Source organism: Sinocyclocheilus grahami, unplaced genomic scaffold, assembly GCF_001515645.1.
Source record: "Sinocyclocheilus grahami isolate Dianchi unplaced genomic scaffold, SAMN03320097.WGS_v1.1 scaffold425.1, whole genome shotgun sequence".
Taxonomy (NCBI): Eukaryota; Metazoa; Chordata; class Actinopteri; order Cypriniformes; family Cyprinidae; genus Sinocyclocheilus; species Sinocyclocheilus grahami.
Window position 1 is genome coordinate 521,238 of NW_015505604.1, and position 6,912 is coordinate 528,149.

General features: G+C 38.2%; 1 long non-coding RNA gene across 1 annotated transcript in view; it reads left to right on the forward strand.

Annotated features, from left to right (window-relative positions):
- LOC107551475 (uncharacterized) overlaps positions 1-2,737 on the forward strand; it is an 11,429-nt gene extending 8,692 nt beyond the window's left edge. Inside the window, exon 3 of the long non-coding RNA XR_001604773.1 lies at positions 2,626-2,737. This is a non-coding gene — a long non-coding RNA (uncharacterized lncRNA). The remainder of the gene's footprint in view (positions 1-2,625) is intronic.
- The last annotated feature ends 4,175 nt before the right edge of the window (positions 2,738-6,912 follow it).

A 6,912-nucleotide genomic window follows, 5' to 3' on the forward strand; every position in this document is an offset into this window, starting at 1 on the left:
TAAGTTTTAAGTACCTTTCAGGCTTGCGTGAGTTTTCCACAAGCAACAAAGTCTACTTGAACAAACACTTCACTAAAGTTTAGAAAAGAATATACATACAGACCGTTACAGTTTGAAGTGAGGTACGTTCACAGTATTCTGGTTCTGTTTTACCGTTTATAATTTTTATTTCAAAGATCTTTTTTTATTATCATCTGTGTCTTTTTTCGAATTATGATGGACCCCTCTGTAGGTTGTTGTGTATGAAGTGTCCTCAGTGCAGATTTAAGCAAGATGGCCTTGTAGGACATACAGGAAATATTTTTTAATATTTGATAAACTTTTAAATGTTTGAGGTTTTACTTACCAGTCAGATGGTTCATAGTGCCTTGGAGATGTTCTTCGTCAGGAGATCTGCTCCAGCTCTGCAGCACGGCCATCAGCATGGAAGAATATAGGAACAATATGTCACATAGCCAACAATATGTATTATACATATATGCCAGGTTTATTAGAAATAAACTAACTACAGCAGAGGTGAAATGCAGAAAAGAGAAATAATAATATACAAAACATACAAAAAGAAAAGAAAAAGAAACATACAAAAAAATCTTAAGATATCAGAATTCACATTTTTAGGTTTTACAGATGCATGATGATATAGTTGAAATATATTGTGAAAAATGCAAAAATAAAGTTATTTAATAAGATTTCTCAGATCACCTGTGTTTCCTGTATCTCTGTCAGCAGCTCCCATTACACATTTTCTTGTAACTTCCCGTTTTAGGGTTTTTTCTGATGCTCCTGAAATCACAGTACAATTGATCAACATTTGTTTGCAATGAAAGTTCAAAACGTGTTTGAAATAGTTTCAGCCCATTAGTTCATGTCAGTGACGTCACCGATTGACCCCACAGTGCAGACTTTTAGGTTAAATTAATTTAAGGTTAACTTTTAGGTTAAATTAATTCGCTTATAGTTACTTCCATTTATCTATTGACAAAGTACCAGCAAAACATTTACAAACTATCAAAATCGCTCATCTACACATAAAATGTGATTAAAAGCTCAAACTTTCATTAATAAGAGCTCAAATCTCAAATCTATATTTAGCTTAAGTTACCTCTAATATAGCCTCTATAGCTAGTTAACAGTTGTGATGCTAACGGTCTTTCTGAAGACACTAAACCATTCCTGTAAAGTAAAGATTCAACAGAAACGTGTCAATTAAATGTAAGAAAGTGTCAGGAACGGTTGTATGTATTATTTGTGTGATTTTAGGGACTAAACTTACCTGAAAACAGCAGAGAGACGGACTCTCTGAGTGAGTTGACGACCTGTTTCCATGGTAACTCCTTCCGCTCCAGTTTCAATGCGATTTGAATGGTTAGGGTTAGGGTTATATAGGGTTAGGGTATATCCTGTCGTTTTATATATATACAGTGGGGAAAAAAAGTATTTAGTCAGCCACCAATTGTGCAAGTTCTCCCACTTAAAAAGATGAGAGAGGCCTGTAATTTTCATCATAGGTATACCTCAACTATGAGAGACAAAATGAGAAAAAAAAATCCAGAAAATCACATTGTAGGATTTTTAAAGAATTTATTTGCAAATTATGGTCGAAAATAAGTATTTGGTCAATAACAAAATTTCATCTCAATACTTTGTTATATACACTTTGTTGGCAATGACAGAGGTCAAACATTTTCTGTAAGTCTTCACAAGGTTTTCACACACGGTTGCTGGTATTTTGGCCCATTCCTCAAGAGCAGTAATGTTTTGGGGCTGTCACTGGGCAACACGGATTTTCAACTCCCTCCAAAGATTTTCTATGGGGTTGAGATCTGGAGACTGGCTAGGCCACTCCAGGACCTTGAAATGCTTCTTACGAAGCCACTCCTTCATTGCCCGGGCGGTGTGTTTGGGATCATTGTCATGCTGAAAGACCCAGCCACGTTTCATCTTCAATGCCCTTGCTGATGGAAGGAGGTTTTCACTCAAAATCTCACAATACAGAGCCCCATTCATTCTTTCGTTTACACGGATCAGTCGTCCTGGTCCCTTTGCAGAAAAACAGCCCCAAAGCATGATGTTTCCACCCCCATGCTTCACAGTAGGTATGGTGTTCTTTGGATGCAACTCAGCATTCTTTCTCCTCCAAACACGACAAGTTGAGTTTTTACCAAAAAGCCTCAAAAATATTTGAAATGGATTTTAAATGGGGGTCAAGATCGGCCATACTTATGTGGCCCACATACCTATATTTGACATCTGGACCAAATACTACATTTGACATCTGGCCCATGTCTTGTGTGCCTTCTTAAACCCGGTACCATCTCTGCCAATCCCGGACCATGTTTGGCCCACATGATGTATGCCAGTGCCGGATGAATGCCAGCTGCATGCCAAATCTGGGCCAAGTTTGTTTGCTGACTGGGGTGTTAAAGACGCGCTAAAAAAGAAACAAAGTACATTTATTCACATATTGTTCTTTCTCTTAATATGTACTAAATGTCAGCAGCATCATATACTGTATGCCTAAAGGATTGAAGGTTGTCGGGTAAAAGAAGTGCATATTGATGCAGTTCACTCAGTCTGCTATTTTATTCCAACCGTTACTCCTGACCAGACGCTTCTGTAGAGTAGAGTTACACTTCAACTACGTGTAATGGTGCAACGAAAAAATATTTAGTAGTGCGTAAGTTGTAACTTAGTGCCCATTTACGTCAAAACTAGGCTAAGTTGTTACTTACGTACAGCTGGTGCAACCGGCCCCAGATCTCTATATAGATATGGTTCACTTTACGATCTTTCTGTTTCTATAGTTCTCGTTCTATCTATTCACATACACATATTTTCTCTCTCTCTTTGTCTGTGTGTCACAGTCTCTCTCTCTCTGGCAGAAGAGTTATTTACATCTCTAATGCTTTCATCTGGTATTCCCTTTGTGTCAATGTTGTGTACCCACAAATTCTCTAAAGTCACATCTTAGAAGTCTTCGCTGGCTTAACAAAGACGCCATTTCTGTTTTCACCGTTTTGATTTTCTCTTTCGTCCCTCATATCTCATGTGGTCTCAAATGCGTGATGATGGCAGTGGAATGATTATAGACTTTATGAGGAAGGGCAAAGACCCCGGTATGGTTCTGGTCCAGACTACAGGCCTGGGCGGCACTCTGGGGACATCGAGATATAATATATTATAGCGAGGCACTTCAGAGGAAGTCACAGACGCCTGCTTGCTGTAGCTAAGCCTTTGAAGCTACTTGAAGTAGAAGAGCGCCATTGTCCTCAGAACCCTGTAGGCATGTTGCAGGAGAGGGAGAGAGACAGAGAGCTTGAAAGAGAGAGTTCAAGAAAGAGAGAGGGAGACTTTTGGAAGGCACTGTAAATGTCATCCCCATGTTGACGCAAAACAAAATTCAATGGCCACTCGTGTCTCACTTTGTCCCTTTTGTCCTCTCTGAAGTGCATACAGATATAGTGTTTAGAGCTGTGTGTGCGCGCGCGTGGAGGATTTGTGTGTATATGTCCGTCATGCACCTGTTCAGACTTAGACTGCTCTACCATGGCAGACAGATTAAAGCCCTTTACCAGAGCAGTGTAACAGAGGCTGGTAAGCTGCAGTAAAAGTGTCCTGTAATGACACTGGATTATTCATAACTGTTTTTAGCAGCTTTACAGCAAGACAAAAGACAACTGTAGGGAAGGAGAGTTTTTATGTAGGAAAGAAGAAGAATGCTTCTCATTGTGAACACCAAAAGAGAGAGATCATGAACAACAATAAAAAGTAAAACAAAATGAAAAAATAAAATAATGTAAAATTTTACATTATGCATTTAAGCAAATACTTTTGTATAATATACACTGAAAAAATATATAGAAAAGTTTTCGCTCTAGTAAATTGCTAGTAAGTTTCACAATACATTACAAAAACAGCAAGTAACTCATTTAATTCAATTAGATATTTTGAGGTAGAAATAAGGATTACATTTTCTTGTAAAATGTACATCTGTAATCTTTGTTTTATTTACAACTTAAGAAAATTATATATATATATATATATATATATATATATGTGTAACGTGGCTGACGAGACGTGATCCATGTGCGAGCTTTATTAAAACAGAAGAGGTCAGAAACACAGGCAGGGTCGAACAATGGCAAACAGGTATAATGAGGGCAAGACAGAAGAGTAATCCAAAACGGGCGTGGTCGATAAGCGGCTAACAATATCCAGAGGGCTTGACACGAGGGGTTATCCAATAACAATGCAAAGGTCCAGGCAGGGGCAAACAGTATCCGAACAGGGCAAGACGAGAGAGGTAATACAAAGTACACAGGCACTAATCAGAAGGCCAAGGTCATCGAAGGGAAACAGGCTCCGTAGAGTAGCTATCGCTAAGAGAGTGATAAACGCATACAATACTCGGCAGAGAGAAGGGATCAGAGTGAGTGTTAAATAGTGAGTGATATGAAACAGCTGTGTGCAATCGTATATATATTAGTGTTGTCATTTTATATAATTTTATGTCATATTCATATATTAGTGCTGTATTTACATGTCTATATTTATATTCATATAATTTATATTATAAATAAATATATTTGATATGTAAATGGAACATATTTTTCTGAAATATATACATGCATGTGTGTGTATTTATATATACATAATACATATACACAGCACACATACATGTATTATGTAAACAAAAACTTTTATTTTGGATGCGATTAATCGTGATTAATCATTTGATAGCACTAATATATATATATACATATTTGTGTGTATATGTCACGAATCCGGTCCGTGGACTTCCATCCGATCGCCACCAGAGGTCACTCGTCCATCATATTGACTCTCTCACTACACTGACTGTTGCACGTCACCATGGACTACATTTCCTATGCACCATTTCACTAATCACATGATCACCTGAGACCAATCACACACACAACATAACACCCACTCAGTTCCTACTCCGATCTTCTGATTCCTGTTTCTTGACCTTCTGCCTGTGTTTATTGGATTACCCCTCTTGTCAAGCCCTCTGGATACTGTTCGCCGATCGTTGACTCGCGCTAGCCCAAGGAATATTCTTTGTCTTGCCTGTGCCATACCTGTTTGTTGTTGGACTAGCTTTGGCTCTTCCTCCTGCCTTGAATGGTGATGCTTCCCGTTTGTCAGTTGATGGCCTTTAATTTTTAACCAGATATCTGCACGCTGCTTTTCTGATGTGAACTGAAGTTTTCCATGTCTTTTTTCCCGTGTCACTTGAAATGTTTCCGTTTTGAATCGATGTTACCAAAGGTGAGACACGTGAGGAAAAAATAAACAATCAGTTGTGGGACTATATTCTGTCATAAATCACACACCATTTCATTGCTGGACTTTCTACCGTCCGTTACTGGAAAAGAAAATTTTAATTACTGGTTGATATGTCTATCAATAAAGTTTACACACGCTTTTGGTCCGTGAATTAGATCTTGCTCGGGACGTGCGCTGGCTGTGGAGTTTTGGCCAGGACCTGTTCCAGAATTAAATCAACATTTTATGTTCAGTCCATTGCCAATCATTGCTATTTCGAGATTGAATCCCGCATAAATATGTGGATGTCATTCCCGAAACTTTGCAGGGTGTAGCCTAAGTTTTCGAAAAACGAAAGTTTCATACAAATTCCGAATGTATTATACCCTAGAAAGTGCCAAAGCACGCTCCCTTTATCACTAAAAAGCGTCACTCATCTTTGTTCATCGCGATCTTACAAAGTTCCGTTATGATCAATGAAGCTCTCGAAACTGCACAATGAATCTCTTATTTACATGCGTATGCACTTAGTCATGAGATGATTCACGAGCGTGCAAAACTGCACTTAAAAACTGCGGCAACATATATGTCTGTGATTGGTTACATTGTTCAACACTACAAAAACACGTTGAGAGTATTTAGCGCTTTGGCTAAGCAGCGGGCCGACATCAGGAATGCCATGACTAACACTTGTTAGTGAGTTACAATTAACTCCCCCCAAAGCAACATACAAAAGTGCTATAACAAGTCTCAGTTAGCTTAATGCAGTACACGTAGCAAGTTTAAAAAAAAAATGTTTATATAATAATTAAAAAGAAAACAGATAGAATAGAGCAAGTGTTTGGTCTTTTTTGCTTTTGTTTTAATTGTATAATAAATGAAAAGAAAACAGATAGAATACAAAAAGATTAGAAAGCAAGTGTTAGGGTTTTTTTTTTTAAAGAAAACAAGCAGCAAATGAATAGCGTGCAAGTCTAAAAGGCACAAGTGTTTTTTTTAAGAATATAATTAAAATAGAGAGTGCTAGAGTTAGAGGGTCAAATAAAGATGGAAGAGATGTGTTTTTAGCCGATTCTTGAAGATGGTTAAGGATTCAGCTGCTCGGATTGAGTTGGGCAGGTCATTCCACCAGGAGGGAACATTTAATTAAAAGTCCGTAAAAGTGATTTTGTGTGATGTTCACTTGCAGAACGTAATCTTCTAGAGGGCACATAAGTCTGAAGTAATGAATTTAGGTAAAGGGGTGCAGAGCCAGTGGTGGTTTTGTAGGCAAACATCAATGCCTTGAATTTTATGCGAGCAGCTATTGGTAGCCAGTGCAAATTGATAAACAGAGGTGTGATGTGCATTCTTTTTGGCTCATTAAATATGTATCTTGCCGTCGCATTCTGGATTAATTGGAAAGGTTTGATAGAACTGGCTGGAAGACCTGCCAAGAGAGCATTGCAATAGTCCAGCCTGGACAGAACAAGAGCTTGAACAAGGAGTTGTGAAGCATGTTCCGAAAGAAAGGGCCTGATCTTCTTGAAAGGGATATGTTAATGATGTGAGTGAGTGCAGGTACAATTACAGGAGAAATGGCTTGAAGGAGATGAGATGGAATAGGATCAAGCGGACAAGTAG